The following is an 18,410-nucleotide window of genomic DNA, read 5'->3' on the forward strand; positions in this document are numbered from 1 at the left end:
TTTTCGCTGAGACAATCTGTTTAAGGGGCCAAACTGCCAGACTAGCTGAAATGCTTTTGTTGGCATTCTCTGTTAGGCAGTTGAAGAGTGAAAACTGAGATAATTTTAAGGAAATTACAAACTACAAAAATGCCATTTTGGTAAAGACGCACTAGTTGCCAATCCATGCGCATTCCTTTCATAATGTGACATGTTGGCCTTTGTTTCTCAGTGCCACGTTAACTGGACTACTTGTGATATATTTAACTTTAATCCTTGACATTTCAAATAATCTAGAATGTTTGTTTATGGTAATTCCTGTTAGTTTACTCAATATATTATTGGGGTATACATTAATTTAGCCTACCACTTTCATTCTACAAGTGGACACGTAGCTTGAAGAGCTCACAAACTGCACTGCCTACACTTATGTGGAATTCGTTTTGGTTCATTAAATTCCATTTACATGTTTTATGTCAATTTCTTAATTGTCTGTTGTCTGGAGCGCTTCATGTAAGTGTAACGGATGTGAAATGGCTAGCTAGTTAGCGGGTACGCGCTACTAGCGTTTCAATCAGTTACGTCACTTGCTCTGAAACCTAGAAGTAGTGTTGCCCCTTGCTCTGCAAGGGCCACGGCTTTTGTGGAGCGATGGGTAACGACGCTTTGTGGGTGTCAGTTGTTGATGTGTGCAGAGGGTCCCTGGTTCGCGCCCGTGTCGGGGCGAGGGGACGGTTAAAAAATTTATACTGTTACATAAGCCTATGCATTATGTGTGAACGGGCGCACATAAAAGTACCTAGGCTAGAGCTGCCGCTTTCAAGGAGCGGGAGACTAATCCGGACGCTTATAAGAAATCCCACTATGCCCTCTTACGAACCATCAAACAAGCAAAGCGTCAATACAGGATTAAGATTGAATCCTACTACACCGGCTCTGAAGCTCGTCGGATGTGGCAGGGCTTGAAAACTATTATGGACTACAAAGGGAAACCCAGCCGCGAGCTGCCCAGTGATGTGAGCCTACTAGACGAGCTAAATGCCATTTATGCTCACTTTGAGGCAAGCAACACTGAAGCATGCATGAGAGCACCAGCGGTTCTGGACGACTGTGTGATAACACTCTCGGTAGCCGATGTGAGCAAGACCTTTAAACAGGTCAACATTCACAAATCTGCGGGGCCAGACAGATTACCAGGACGTGTACTCAAAGCATGCACGGACCAACTGGCAAGTATCTTCACTGACCAAGTCTGTAATATCTACATGTTTCAAGCAGACCACCATAGTCCCTGTGCCCAAAGAAGCGAAGATAGCCTGTCTAAATGATTACCACCACATAGTACACACGTCGGTAGCCATGAATTTCCTTTAAAGGCTGGTCATGGCTCACATCAACAGCATCCTCCCGGATACCCTAGACCCACTCCAATTCGCATACCGCCCCAACCGATCCACAGATGACGCAATCTCAATCGCACTCCACACTGCCCTTTCCCACTTCCCACCTGGACAAAAGGAACACCTATGTGAGAATACTGTTCATTGACTAGAGCGCAGCGTTCAACACCATAGTGCCCACACGGCTCATCACTAAACTAAGGACTCTGGGACTAAACACCTCCCTCTGCAACTGGATCCTGGACTTCCTGACGGGCCGCTCCCAGGTGGTAAGGGTAGGCAACAACACGTCTGCTACACTGATCCTCAACACTGTGTGCTTAGTCCCCTCCTGTACTCTCTGTTCACCCACGACTGAGTGGCCAAACAACTCCAACACCATCATTAAGTTTGCTGACGACACAACAGTGGTAGGCTTGATCACCTAATGATGAGACAGCCTATAGGGAGGAGATCAGAGACCTGGCAGTGTGGTGCCAAGACAACAATCTCTCCCTCAATGTGAGCAAGACAAAGGAGCTGATCGTGGACTACAGGAAAAGGTGGGCCGAACAGGCCTCCATTAACATCGACAGGGCTGTAGTGGAGCTGGTCGAGAGTTTCAAGTTCCTTAGTGTTGTCACAAGCCAGCTCATAGCCTGTGACAAAAATGAGGGGACACAAACAACAGGTATAGGCCAATTAAAAGTGTTCTTTATTATAAACAAAACTATTAACTTTAAACTAAGGAAAAGGAATGAGGTGTGGAAGTATCATAATGTAAGGTGTATGTAAAGTGCATGGATGCGTGAATATGTGTGTGTGAACATGACTGAGTGAAAACTATGCAAAACTACAAAGGAACAAGCAAAACATGATCATACCTGGAGGAGCAGAGAGAGAGAGAGGTGATTAGTGAAGCAGTTTTATACCCTGAGCCCAGGTGGCTCCAATCACTAACGACCCTCCTCTGCCTGCAGGAGGAACCGCCCCCTGCACTGCAGAGGAGGAGCCGTGACAGTGTCCACATCAGCAACGAACTATCATGGTCCAAACACACCAAGACAGTTTTGAGGAGGGTACGACAATGCCTATTCCCACTCAGGAGACTGAAAAGATTTGGCATGGGTCCCCGGATCCTCAAAAAGTTCTACAGCTGCACCATCGAGAGCATCCTGACCGGTTGCATCACCGCCTGGTATGGTAACTGCTCGGCATCTGACCGTAAGGCGCTACAGAGGGTAGTACGTACGGCCCAGTACGTCACTGGGGCCAAGCTTCCTGCCATCCAGCACCTATATACTAGGCAGTGTCAGAGGAAGGCCCAAAAAATGGTCAAAGACTCCAGTCATCCAAGTCATAGACTGTTTTCTCTGCTACCACATGGCAAGAGGTACCGGAGCGGCAAAGGCGTCTTAACAGCTTCTACCCCCAAGCCATAAGACTGCTGAACAATTTATCAAATGGCCACCAGATTATTTACATTGGCACCACCCCATTTGTTTTTTACACTGCTGCTACTCGCTGTTTATTATCTATACATAGTCACTTCACCCTTACCTACATGTACAAATTTACCCTCGACTAAGCTGTACCCCAGCAAATTTACTCTGTACCGGTACCCTCTGTATACAGCCTCGTTATTGTTATTTTATTGTGTTACTTTTTATAATTTTTTACTTTTGTTTATTTGGTAAATATTTTCTTAACTCTTTCTAGAACTGCACTGTTGGTTAAGGGCTTGTAAGTACGCTTTTCACGGTATGGTCACACGTTGTGTTCGGCGCATATGACAAATAAAGTTTGATTTGATGCAGCCACTTGAAAATGAGGCAGTTACTCAGTGATGTGTTGTGTTGGATTTGCTCCAAATATAAGGCTTTGCATTTAGACCAAAAAGTGTATTCCTTTGCTGTTTTTTTTTTCAGTATTACTTCAGTGCCTTGTTGCATATTATGTATATTTGTATTCTTCTTTTCACTCTTGTCATTTAGCTCATTATTGTGGAGTCCCTACAGTGTTGTTTATTCATCCTCAGTTTTCTCCCATCACAGCCATTGAACTCTGTAGCTGTTTTAAATCACCAATGGCCTCATGGTGACATCCCTAAGCAGTTTCCTTCCTGTTCTGCAGCTCAGTTCAGTAGAGCGACTGCAGCCTATAGCCTAGGCCTACTCTACTCGCTCAGCCATGCATTGAACAGTCTTTTTTGTGAACAGTGATTGAGTTTATGTATATTATTAGCCTAAATTCTTACTATTCAATCTACTCATTACATTAGGAATAGTATGCTATCATACATAAGTCTGCAAATACAATGATGCATGGAATGCTTTATTATAAAGGTGCATTTTTATGGAGAAAATTAACTTCCCCAAACTTGAAAGTCACGCACCGCCTATGGTAAGGTACTTCATTATTACGTAGAAATACTTTTATATTGATATCTCTGTGCCCCACCACGCTACCCCATAGGGGTTAATAAAAAATAAAAAAATGTAATCTTTATTTAACTAGGCAAGTCAGAAAATAACAAATTCTTATTTACAATGACGGCCTACCAGTGAACAGGAAGGGTTAAGAAAATGAGATGAAACAAGCCCCACTATGAGGGCTTTGCAGAGATGTGCCCTGGAGTTCCCTCACCCAGACACACAGACCCACAGACAGACCCTTGCCATAATTGCATCTGGAGCTCAGACAGACAAATATTGCCCCACTCAGACAATTTCCTGTTGTGTCCTCAGAAGAGGAGGACATAGTTAAATAATAGTGGCCAGATTTACCCCTAAGGTCTTCAAGTTATTGGCTCCTCATTTAACACAGCAAAAAGACAGACAGATGCAGGCTTAGCATTTCATATATAGTCTGAGTAGTTTTCCCCTTCCTAAATACCATGTCTGGTCACTGCAGAAAGTTGAAGAAATACATTGGAGTCTGATGTTTGCCCTCTACTTGTGTAATTGCAGATCATATTTTTTTAGAGGCAGGACCTATGATCTCCTATTGCACAATATGACATTCCACATTCTTTGAGTTTAGTCAGTCACAAGAACACAGATATTAACGCACTTGGGAAGACTCATTTGTCCAAATTTCTTGCCCGCTTCTCTTTTTGTGCTATCATGAGGTCCAGTTTTTTTAATTCTCACCTAATTCACCCAGGAATTACAGTATGTTGCCTGTAAAAAAAGGCAATGTTTTTATGACCCCCTTTTTTTATCCCATTTTTTTATCCCATTCTTTCCGGCATAAGCCTTTTCTATATCCGTGCGCATGCCAGCACTGTTGGTGAGTGGGAGTAGCGGGTGTTCCGTTGTTAGTGGGAGTAGCGGTGTCGGGTGTTCCGTTGTTAGTGGGAGTAGCGGTGTCGGGTGTTCCGTTGTTAGTGGGAGTAGCGGTGTCGGGTGTTCCGTTGTTAGTGGGAGTAGCGGTGTCGGGTGTTCCGTTGTTAGTGGGAGTAGCGGTGTCGGGTGTTCCGTTGTTAGTGGGAGTAGCGGTGTCGGGTGTTCCGTTGTTAGTGGGAGTCTATTTTAATAAATCCATTGAATGCATTTGGAAAGTATTCAGACCCCTTCACATTTTCCACATTTTATAACATTACAGCCTTATTCTAAAATGGATTAAATGTTTTTTTCCCCTTATCAATCTACACACAATACCCCATAATGACAAAGCCCAAAGTTTTTTTCCATTTTTTTCAAATGTATTAAAAATAAAAACTGAAATATCACATTTACATAAGTATCCAGAACCTTTTCTCAGTACTTTGTTGAAGCACCTTTGGCAGCGATTACAGCCTCGAGTATTATTGGGTATGACGCTACAAGCTTGGCACACCTGTATTTGGGGAGTTTCTTCCATTCTTCTCTGCAGATCCTCACAAGCTATGTCAGGTTGGATGGGGAACGTCGCTGCACAGCTATTTTCATCACTCTCCAGAGATGTTCGATTGGCTTCAAGTCTGGGCTCTGGCTGGGCCACTCAAGGACATTCAGAAACTTGTCCCGAAACCACTCCTGCGTTGTCTTGGCTGTGTGTTTAGGGTCGTTGTCCTGTTGGAAGGCGAACCTTCGCCCCAGTCCTGAAAAACATCCCCACAGCATGATGCTGCCACCACCATGCTTCACCGTAGGGATGGTATTGGCCAGGTGATGATCTCAGAGCATGCGTCCTCAGAGCATGCGCAGACCAGCTGGCTGGTGTGTTTACGGACATATTCAATCAATCCTTATCCCAGTCTGCTGTTCCCACATGCTTCAAGAGGGCCACCATTGTTCCTGTTCCCAAGAAAGCTAAGGTAACTGAGCTAAACAACTACCGCCCCGTAGCACTCACTTCCGTCATCATGAAGTGCTTTGAGAGACTAGTCAAGGACCATATCACCTCCACCCTACCTGACAGCCTAGACCCACTCCAATTTGCTTACCGACCCAATAGGTCCACAGACAACGCAATCGCAACCACACTGTACACTGCCCTAACCCATCTGGACAAGAGGAATACCTATGTGAGAATGCTGTTCATCGACTACAGCTCAGCATTTAACACCATAGTACCCTCCAAACTCGTCATCAAGCTCGAGACCCTGGGTCTCGACCCCGCCCTGTGCAACTGGGCCCTGGACTTCCTGACGGGCCGCCCCCAGGTGGTGAGGGTAGGTAACAACATCTCCACCCCGCTGATCCTCAACACTGGGGCCCCACAAGGGTGCGTTCTGAGCCCTCTCCTGTACTCCCTGTTCACCCACGACTGCGTGGCCATGCACGCCTCCAACTCAATCATCAAGTTTGCGGACGACACTACAGTGGTAGGCTTGATTACCAACAACGACGAGACGGCCTACAGGGAGGAGGTGAGGGCCCTCGGAGTGTGGTGTCAGGAAAATAACCTCACACTCAACGTCAACAAAACAAAGGAGATGATTGTGGACTTCAGGAAACAGCAGAGGGAGCACCCCCCTATCCACATCGACGGGACAGTAGTGGAGAAGGTGGAAAGTTTTAAGTTCCTCGGTGTACACATCACGGACAAACTGAATTGGTCCACCCACACAGACAGCGTTGTGAAGAAGGCGCAGCAGCGCCTCTTCAACCTCAGGAGGCTGAAGAAATTCGGCTTGTCACCAAAAGCACTCACAAACTTCTACAGATGCACAATCGAGAGCATCCTGTCGGGCTGTATCACCTGGTACGGCAACTGCTCCGCCCACAACCGTAAGGCTCTCCAGAGGGTAGTGAGGTCTGCACAACGCATCACCGGGGGCAAACTACCTGCCCTCCAGGACACCTACACCACCCGATGTCACAGGAAGGCCATAAAGATCATCAAGGACAACAACCACCCGAGCCACTGCCTGTTCACCCCGCTATCATCCAGAAGGCGAGGTCAGTACAGGTGCATCAAAGCAGGGACCGAGAGACTGAAAAACAGCTTCTATCTCAAGGCCATCAGACTGTTAAACAGCCACCACTAACATTTAGTGGCCGCTGCCAACATACTGACTCAACTCCAGCCACTTTAATAATGGGAATTGATGGAAATTATGTAAAAATTTATCACTAGCCACTTTAAACAATGCCACTTAATATAATGTTTACATACCCTACATTACTCATCTCATATGTATATGTATATACTGTACTGTATATCATCCACTGCATCTTGCCATCTTTATGTAATACATGTATCACTAGCCACTTTAAACTATGCCACTTTATGTTTACATACCCTACATTACTCATCTCATATGTATAGACTGTACACTATACCATCTACTGCATCTTGCCTATGCCGTTCTGTACCATCACTCATTCATATATCTTTATGTACATATTCTTTATCCCTTTACACTTGTGTGTATAAGGTAGTAGTTGTGGAATTGTTAGATTAGATTACTTGTTGGTTATTACTGCATTGTCGGAACTAGAAGCACAAGCATTTCGCTACACTCGCATTAACATCTGCTAACCATGTGTATGTGACAAATAAAATTTGATTTGATTTGATCTTTACCTGGTTTCCTCCAGACGTGATACTTGCTGTTCAGGCCAAAGAGTTCAATCTTGGTTTAATCAGACTAGAGAATCTTGTTTCTCATGGTCTGAGAGTCCTTTAGGTGCCTTTTGGCAAACTCCAAACGGCCTGTCATGTGCCTTTTACTGAGGAGTGGCTTCCGTCTGGACAGTCTACCATAAAGGCCTGATTGGTGGAGTGCTGCAGAGATGGTTGTCCTTCTGGAAGGTTATCCCATCTCCACAGAGAAACTCTGGAGTTCTGTCAGAGTGACCATTGGGTTCTTGGTCACCTCCCTGACCAAGGCCCTTCTCCCCCGATTGCTCAGTTTGGCCGGGCGGCCAGCCCTAGCAAGAGTCTTGGTGGTTCCAAACTTCTTCCATTTAAGAATGATGGAGGCCACTGTGTTCTTAGGAACCTTCAATGCTTCAGAAATGTTTTGGTACCCTTCCCCAGATCTGTGCCTCGACACGATCCTGTCTCGGAGCTCTACGGACAATTCCTTCGACTTCATGGCTTGGTTTTTGCTCTAACATGCACTGTCAACTGTGGGACCTTATATAGACAGGTGTGTGCCTTTCCAAAATCATGTCAAATCAATTGACTTTACCACAGGTGGACTCCAATGAAGTTGTAGAAACATCTCATGGATGATCAATGGAAACAGGATGTACCTGAGCTCAATTTCGAGTCTCATAGTAAAGGGTCTGAATACTTATGTATATAAGGTATTTCTGTTTCTTATTTTTTTATACAGTTCCAGTCAAAGGTTTGGACACACCTCATTCAATGTTTTTTCTTTATTTTTACAATTTTCTACATAGTAGAATAATTAAAACATCAAACTATGAAATAAGACATATGGCATTCTCCCAACCAGCTTCATGAGGTAGTCACCTGGAATGCATTTCAATTAACAGGTGTGCCTTGTTAAAAGTTAATTTGTGGAATTTCTTTCCTTCTTAATGTGTTTGAGCCAATCAGTTGTGTTGTGACAAGGTAGGGTGGTATACAGAAGATAGCCCTATATGGTAAAATACCAAATCCATATTAAGGTAAAGAACAGCTCAAATAAGCAAAGAGAAACGACAGTCCATCATTATTTTAAGACATGAAGGTTCAGTAAAAATGGAAAATTTCAAGAACATTTAAAGTTTTTTCAAGTGCAGTCACAAAACCATCAAGCGCTATGATGAAACTGTCTCTCATGAGGACCGTCACAGGAAAGGAAGACCCAGAGTTACCTCGGCTGCAGAGGATAAGTTCATTAGAGTTATCAGCCTCAGAAATTGCAGCACAAATAAATGCTTCACAGAGTTCAAGTAACAGACACATCTCAACATCAACTGTTCAGAGGAGACTGTGTGAATCAGGCTTCATGGTCGAATTGCTGCAAAGAAACCACTACTAAAGGACACCAATAATAAGAGCTCAATTTTGCATCTCATAGCAAAGGGTCTGAATACTTATGTATATAAGGTATTTTATTTTTTTATTTTTAATACATTTGCAAAAATGTCTAACCCTGTTTTCTCTTTGTCATTATGGAGTATTGTGTGTAGATTGATGAGGGAAAACAAATATTTAATCAATTTTAGAATAAGGCTTTAATGTTACAAAATGTGGAAAAAGTGAAGGGGTCTGAATACTTTCTGAATGCACTGTACACCATCACAAATAAATTCAATATTAATTTGTTTAGGCAGGTCCTAAGAAACCTTATACGACTAATCACATTTATTTTGAGTTTAGTTATGTTACTAGCATGGAGCTACATGGCAGCACCATGCAAATGAAATTCAACAGACAAGACACACTTACATTCCCCTGCCCTGATCAAAGTCAACACCCACATATTTTATAGCAGGAATATAATGGTATATAACAGAATAAAATATAAATCATATTTTCCAACGCAACTTGAATGTCACAGGAATGTGTGGAACCGGTGTCATTTAAAACAAAAGTGATATTTTGAGATTTTGTGGGTACTTGTATGTGCTTTAGAAACCTTAAAATCTGCTGTCTGATCATGTACAGATAAAAAAGCACAAATCTGACCTGGATGAACCTTTTCTTTCCTAGCCTCACGCCGCTTTGTTAGATATCATGCACATTGATATCTAACAAAGCTAGCAAACGTCCTCACCAACTGCTTTTTTAATACAGATGTAGCATCTTAATTAAGCAATAAGGCACAAGAGGCATGCTGTGTCGTGAATACAGTCACATGTAGCCTAAATGGCTTTGTTCGGCCCACGCTTGAGGCCCAGTCAACCCATTTACCTGTGACTGTATTCAGGATACAGCACTGCCTCGCGTGCCTTATTGCTTGTATAAAACATTTACCAACATACAGTATTATAACAACTTATTATTTTGATAAGTAAGCTCATACAAATCAATTCTTCCACCAAATGAAACAGTCAGGACAGGAATCTGGTCCGAGTTCTTTTGGTCATGTTTTTACAGACAATCTCTATTCGTTAAAGGTGCTACACATAGGGGGCTCCCGAGTAGCGCAGCAGTCTAAGGCACTACATCTCAGTGCTAGAAGCATCACTACAGACTCTGGTTCAATTCCAGGCTGTATCACAACCAGCTGTGATTGGGAGTCCAATAGGGCACAATTGACCCAGTGTCGTCCGGGGTAGGGTTTGGCTGTCATTGTAAATAAGAATTTGTTCTCAACTGACTTGCCTAGTTAAATAAATACAAATATAATTTCTGCCCTATGTGGAAGCAGGTGAATTGCAACAGCACTAGGATACATTCAAAACAAATCTCCCCATCCGCTGCATCCCATTTCCCTGTAACATTAGTAACGTGCTTGAGCCTTTTACTTTCAGTTTTGGTCCACCAGCTTCACACAGCTGTAAAAACGAGATTTTTTGTAATTGAAAATATATTTCACAGCGACTTAGATGGTACAATGATTCCCTACAATATTAACATTGAAATTAAGCGAACAGTGTAGAATTTCAGCAGCCAGGAAAAAACAGAGAGATTTCTACATTTGCCGCGTGACCCGATTTCCACTAGATAACTCCGCCACAAAGTCAAAACATCTTTCCAATTTTGAGAAGGGCTCGAAATTGATGTCTTCCTGTCGAAAAATGTCTACGGTTCAAAACAGTCTCTGGAACCATTCTGAGACAACAAAAATATAAAAAAGCAATGAGGCTGATGCAACAGATCAGACCATTTAGCTTAAAATGTTGATAAAGTTGTATTTCTTCATATTATAACCTTAGCAATATATGTTATAAACTCAATAATGTGCACATGGCTGTAGGCTACCTGTGAATTTTCCAAAATGCAATTAGTTGGAAAAACTTGTTTTCTCAAAATTGCACCTCATGCGCAAACTGTTTCATGTGACAGATTAAAATATATGTTAGAAATTAAGAAAGATAGGAGATTTTAAGATGCATCAACTAGCATGGGTTCCCAGCTAGCAATGAGGAATCGGCCCAGAAGCGGCCCTGGAACTGATTGAATCGGCCCAGAATCGGGTGTCGGACTCGGCCGGAATCAAAATGAATGACTGCCTAGAATCGGGCCGTTTCTGTCTACCGGAATTCAGGCAACTTTGCCAACATTTTACCAGAATCACCCCAGAATCGTCCCGATGCTAATTTAAATACATGTATACACAATTACCCAATTTAGTAATTTTAAATATTACTAGTATACATACAAATTATACCTGTAGTATCTGGGATCTACATCTGTTTATATTAGTTACTATGCTGTTACTAAGCAGTAATGTATTACGGCAGTGTTACGTTACTACACCTAATAGGAAATGCACATGCGCACTATTGTGCCGGGGGCTGTAGAGCACGAGAGGTTTTGACTAATCGAAAACGAACTGTACTCCCGTCTCCTGCCTGGTCATTTCTCCACAACACAAATATTACAATACCGATCCACAAAAAAAAAATTGGGGGTCGGAGGAAACACCATACACCTGTTGACCGTGTCAGCGTGCATGCGCCTGTCCCGCCACAGCGCGATGGGACAAGGACATCGCGGCCGGCCAAACCCTCCATTAACTCAGACGACGCTGGGCCAATTGTGCGTCACCTCATGAGTGTCCCGGTCACAGCCGGCACGGGTCTCAAACCAGCATCTGTAGCAACACAGCTTGCACTGCAATGCAGTGTTTTAGACCGCTGCGCCACAAGTGTTTAATGCTTATCAATTGCCTTGCACAAAGTATCAAAATACTAAAATACTACACAGGACTCTTAAAGAATTTAATTTCATTGTTCATTGTATTTTTGATCACAGAAACAATTAGAAAATATGGAAAAATAAATAATGAAATGTTAATTATATAAAGCAGCCCGTGTAATCATCTGCCAGAGAGTAGCCTCAATCAGCCCGAGCCCCAAGTAATACATTTGGGCCAGATAACTCACACCGGAATCTGCCCGAGCTCAATCCCCGCAGCCTAGCCATAAGTAAAACTGCCGAAGACGGCCCAGACTCGGGCCACATGACGTCGGCCGAGTCTGACTCTCAGCGGTGTGCCTCGACTCTCAGCCGGAATCGGCCCAGATCCACTGGTTACTAATATCACTAGGATTATGCCATTGGCTGCTGGACAATAAAATAACCTTGATTTGAAAACCAATAGAACATGAGAAAAATGCTGGTTTCAATGGCATATTAAGTGTTTATAAAATAATTCCCTCAACATTTCTATGGTTGTATTGTGTTTACGCTGCTTTGAAATAAGGTAAAACATGCTGCATGAAATGAAATATAACGTCCGGGTTTTAAACAATTAAGTTTATAGTTAAAAAGTAAAAAAATGCTGACCTCCTCCCTTCAGATTCAAGGTGGGTGATGTTTAGTGAGCAACAGGGCATGCACTGTCCTTCACTCTCCAGCCGTTTGGCCATTTGATCTGAACAAGCTGTGCCTTGAGTAGGCCTGTGTCGACAAAATCAAGCCTTTAGACATTAATGTTAATCATCATTCATTATATTTGTAAAACATGTCAGGCGTTTAGCCTATATTTATGTAATTAAAAGGCTCATTAAAGTTTGGCTAACTTTTCAGCATCGGTTTGGACGGACATTAGGCTGTAGCCAATAGGCCTATGCATATCACCTACACTTTGTCATGTAGCCAATGCTTTTTTATTTATGTACATTTATGAAAAATAGATTTGAATATTATTCCAATGTTGGTCTCTGATCCAATTCTGATCCGAGTAATTGTTTGATATTGTGATTTTTGTTTTTTTACTTGAATGTATATTCTTCTTGTCTGATTTTAGTTTTTTTGTACTTGTCCCAGACAAGAGGACAAGGGTTCATGTCGAGCCCTGAGGAAGGTGCAGTACTGCTTTTCTATCAGCTTCCCAGTCCCAGCAGCAAAACCAGAGGAGAGAGGGAGGCAACGGTGTCCCCAGCAACGGTGAGCTCCCTAGCAAAAGTGCACCCCGGCAACGGTGAGCCCTCCTGCAACGGTGACCAGCCCAGCGACTGTGACCCCAGTAGCGGTGACCCCAACAATGGTGACCACAGCGGCAGTGATCCCAGCGGCGGTGACCAGCCCAACAATGGTGACCCCAGTGGCGGTGTCCACAGAGACGGTGACCCCAGCGGCGATGACCCCAGTGATGGTGACCCCAGTGGCAGTGACCCTAGCTGCGCTGAGCCCAGCAGCGTGGGTCTCGACACAGGGCAAGGCCACCACCCTGCTGCCTGCGCCAAGGTCCTCACCCTCAACACTGGTCAGAGCCGCCACTCCTCTTCTGGTACCAAGGGCCTCGACACAGGCACCACCAGACCTGTGCTTCAGCCAGCCAAAGGTGAAGAGAAGTAGTGTGCCCTCACTGAACCTTGTGTGTTCCTGAACATTCTTCCTGACATCTCATGCACTACAGTGGAGAACCCCCAGTCCATAGTGTCAGGAAAGCGCCAACCAGATACCGGCTGCATCCTGACAAAGACTTCCATGACACACCCCACCCACCAAACTTAAAGTGGTTTTGTCATGCTCTTTTCAGCTCAGCCGGGCTGAGAGGCTATTTTAAATAAATGACTGGACATGAAAGAAGACAGATTAGTGAACTCAGGACCCTAAACTAAGAACTGTTGTATTGTTGCCTTGCATATGTTGAATATTTGAACAGGACATTCAGGATTCACTAGTAATGTTTACTTACCTATTGTTCTTTATAGCTTTAACTGTTTACTCTACAAAGTGTTTTTAGAAAATGTTTTATTGTTCCTGCCTTTTTCGGCACTGCTGGAGCAGGGCTAAAGTGCGACCGATTTACTTGCATATGTGCCTAAAAATAGATGTTTGCGAACTGAAAAAAATCAAGTATGAGCACTTGCGAGTTGTGATTGCCATTTTGTTTCATAGCTGGTAGCTAATCACACAAAAAACTACAGAGTCCTATACATCTCACAGTCTCATGCAGCAATAGTGCTTGGGGCGCTGTGCCCACCCAACTACGCCATGGTTCATTGGACAAAGCCTATGGGGTTTTTGTAGCATTTTAAGATAAATGCCGAAAATAAGCTCTCTGGTAAACACAGGCATAGGAGATCTTATACGTTTTGTTCTATGAGATATTTTTCATCAGCTTTCATTTTTTGTGAATTTTGAAGCATTTATGTAAAAAAAAAAAAAGCACAAGGCTTCATAATTTATTAAGGTCATGTTAACTGACTGATATGTCATAGAACAAAACGTATAAGATCTCCTAAGCCTGTGTTAACCTCGGACCTTATTTTCGGCGTTTATCCCAAAACCCTATTCTTTCCCCATTAATTTCCCTCATAGGAATGGCTGAACGAACCAGCGGTAACTCATTTCCGGGTTTTAGGACTACAAGCTGGTTAGCTCTACATCATCTCTCAAAGACAGACATCTGAGGCCCACCATTACCATGGTAACAGCCAGACCCTTAAAGGGGCAGCTGAACATTGTTGTGTCACCTAAGTTCACTATATTGATCATGGAACACTCCAAAAACCTTTTCATTAACTTTTAGTCATTTATCATAAAAACACTCTTCCTCAAATACTTTCATTCTGCTCTTAAATGTCTTTGTGTGCTACTCATTTATTTTACTTAGGAGCACATATGAAAGTCAGTGTAGAGCCCTCTGGAGGGGATAGTGTTGTGAATGCAGTTATGCTCTTTTATGCCCCGCCTACTGGGTGGATTGATTGGAAGTAGTGTTGGCCAATCATCTATCAGCCCCACATTGCCATACTATGTAACTGACAGTTTGCCTTCAGTTTTGTTGTATGGCCCCAGTATGGAGACACTGTGCTGTGTGATCTGTGCTGAAGCTCAACAGTAACTAAATGCGATTGACTGCAATAAACATCCTAAAACAAGATATAAGGTTGTCATAGACCAGGGTTCCCCAACTGCCGGACCGCGTTTTATTTGGCCCTCCATGTTTTCTGAGCAAAAAAGTATTTATTTTTATTTTCATTGTTGGACATAAAAGACAGTAAAAACAACAGGAAATCAGTGACTTTAATTTAAGAAATCTGTTCTCAAGTATAATAGAGAGACACGTGATAATATACAAATGTAAGCAAGGTTTGATATGATTATGTTTTCGTCAAACATTCCGTTTGGGCTTCTTGCGGTCAATTTGCAGTCTACAAATTATTTGTAATTGTGTTCCGGCCCCCCAAACATCCGCTCAACAAACAAACAAAACAATCGGCCCACGGCTGAATCTAGTTGATGATCCCTGTCGTAGACCTTCCCACACCGTCCACACAAGGTCTGTGTAGATACAAGAGATTAGGCAGCTACAGTACAGTAACGTTAGTTTAATTCAGCTTGCTAATTGTTAGCTAATGGTCATCTGGAGACTGAAGAGCCTATCTACACTGAGTGGACAAGACCAGCAAATCTCCAAACATGACAATAGCTAGGTGAGACCACCACATCACAGTCATTGTAAGTACATTTTTCCTCAATAAAGAAGTTACCAGCAAAGTTAGTGCCAGTAGAAAAAGACAAGTGCAAGGTTGTTGTTTTTTTTGGGGGGGACTGATACATCTTATTTAACATACTCTTTGAAGAGGTAGGGCTTCAGATGTTTTTGGAAGATATGCAGGGACTCTTCTGTTCTAGCATCAGGGGGAAGCTGGTTCCACCTTTGGGGTGCCAGGACAGAGAAGAGTTTTGACTGGGCTGAGCGGAAGCTGATCTCCCATAGCGATGGGACAGCCAAAAGATCAGAGATGGCAGAACGGAGTGCTCAGGTTGGGATGTAGGGTTTGAGCATTGCCTGAAGGTAGGGAGGCGCAGTTCCCCTTGTTGCTCCGTAGGCAAGCACCATGGTCTTGTCGTGGACGCGAGCTTCGATGGGAGAACATGGGAGAACTTGGGAAGGTTGAACACCAGACGGGCTGCCGCATTCTGGATAGGTTGCAGGTTGAGTTTGATGGCACAAGCGGTGAGCCCAGCCCACAGAGTTGCAGTAGTCCAGATGGGATATGACAAGTGCCTAGATTAGGACCTGCGCCACTTCCTGTGTGAGGAAAGGTCGTACTCTAGGGATGTTGTAGAGTAGGGGTATTCAGCTCTTCCTACGAGGTCCAGAGCCTGCTGGTTTTCTGTTCTACCTGATAATTAATTGCACCAGTTCTATCTGATAATTAATCAGTCCCTGATTAAAGGAGAACCACTTTAAAAAGCAGTGGAACTGGCTTCGAGGTCCAGAGTTGAGTTTGAGGGTTGTAGAGCATGAATCTGCAGGAGCGAGTCACTGTTTTGATGTTTGTGGAGGACAGGGTCACGTCAGGATTCTTTGATGAAGGTGCTGCTGCCTCCAGATGTGGAGGTTCTGCTTTTTCTCCTGGCAGATAATCTAAGGGTGGGACTGACCTCAATTTCAGGGCTGGTCTACATCAAGAAGAGAAAATAATCATTCCATCCTCTGAATGGAGCCCATAGTAGGCCTGTCAGCAGGGGCACAGAGAGGATCTGAGGCATGGAACACTTTTGTTTGTTGAGAGTGTTGTTATTAGGATAAGGAGTCCCATAAACAGTGATCCTCAAAGCAGTGAGGATAGGTGAAAACAATGACACAACTGAATGAATGTTATACAAGCTCTACTGTGTTGGAAGCTCACATTATCTGAGATGAAGGCAAAGTTACCTGGAAGTAGCCTAACATTCACTGCATGCAGTATTTGAACATTTCAGCAAGTCTATTGAAAAATCAAGAGAACGACAGTCCCCATTCCCATGGTCTCTGTGTGTAATGTGATTTGGACTGATAAATCAATAATCAAATCAAAATCAAATCATATCAAACTTCATTTGTCACATGCGCCGAATACAAGTGTAGACTTTACCGTGAAATGCTTACTTACAAGCCCTTAACCAACAGTGCAGTTCAAGAAGAAAATATATACCAAGTAGGCTAAAATAAAAAGTAATAATAAAAAGTAACACAGTAAGACTAACGAGGCTATATACAGGGGGCACCGGTACCGAGTCAGTGTGCAGGGGTACAGGCTAGTTGAGGTAATCTGTACATGTAGGTGGGGGTGAAGACACTATGCAAAGGTAACAAACAAACAGCAAGTAGCAGCAGTGTACTAGAGGGGGGGTGTCAATGTAAATTGTCCGGTTGCGATTTTTATGACTTGTTCAGCAGTCTAATGGCTTGGGGGTAGAAGCTGTTGAGGAGCCTTTTGGTCCTAGACCTGGCGCTCCGGTACGCTTGCCGTACTGTAGCAGAGAAAACAGTCTATAACTTGGCTGACTGGAGTCTGACAATTTTATGGGCCTTCCTCTGACACCGCCTAGTATATAGGTGCTGGATGGCAGGAAGCTTGGCCCCAGTGATGTACAGGGCCATTCGCACTACCCTCTGTAGCGCCTTACGGTCAGATGCCGAGCAGTTGCCATACCAGGCGGTGATGCAACCGGTTAGGATGCTCTTGATGGTGCAGCTGTAGAACCTTTTGAGGATCTGGTGGCCCATGCCAAATCTTTTCAGTCTACTGAGGGGGAAAAGGTTTTGTCGTGACCTCTTCACGACTGTCTTGGTATGTTTGGACCATGATAGTTCGTTGGTGATGTGGACACTAAGGAACTTGAAACTCTCGACCCGCTCCACTACAGCCCCGTCGATGTTAATGGGGGCCTGTTCGGCCCGCCTTTTCCTGTAATCCACGATCAGCTCCTTTTTCTTGCTCACATTGAGGGAGAGAGGTTGTCCTGGCACCACACTGCCAGTTCTCTGACCTCCTCCCTATTGGCCGTCTCATCGTTGTCGGTGATCGGGCCTACCACTGTTATGTCGTCAGCAAACTTAATGATGGTGTTGTATTCGTTTTTGGCCACGCAGTCGTGGGTGAACAGGAAATACAAGAGGGGACTAGGTACGGTATGCGAATTGGAGCGGTATGCGAATTGGAGTGGGTCTATGGTATCCGGGAGGATGCTGTTGATGTGAGCCATGACCAGCCTTTCAAAGCACTTCAGGGCTACCGACGTGAGTGCTACGGGGCGGTAATCATTTAGGCAGGTTACCTTCGCTTCCTTGGGCACAGGGACTATGCTGGTCTGCTTGAAACATGTAGGTATTACAGACTCGGTCAGGGAGAGGTTGAAAATGTCAGTGAAGACACTTGACAGTTGGTCCGCGCATGCTTTGAGTACACGTCCTGGCAATCCGTCTGGCCCAGCGGCTTTGTGAATGTTGACCTGTTTAAAGGTCTTGCTCACATCGGCTACCGAGAGCGTTATCACACAGTCATCCAGAACAGCTGGTGCTCTCATGCATGCTTCAGTGTTGCTTGCCTCGAAGCGAGCATCAAAGGCATTTAGCTTGTCTGGTAGGCTCGCGTCACTGGGCAGCTCTCGTCTGGTTTTAACTTTGTAGTCCGTAATAGTTTTCAAGCCCTGCCACATCCGAGAGCCGGTGTAGTAGGATTCAATCTTAATCCTGTATTCACGCTTTTCTTGTTTGATGGTTCGTCTGAGGGCATAGCAGGATTTCTTATAAGCATCCAGATTAGT

Source organism: Salvelinus namaycush, chromosome 21, assembly GCF_016432855.1.
Source record: "Salvelinus namaycush isolate Seneca chromosome 21, SaNama_1.0, whole genome shotgun sequence".
NCBI lineage: Eukaryota > Metazoa > Chordata > Actinopteri > Salmoniformes > Salmonidae > Salvelinus > Salvelinus namaycush.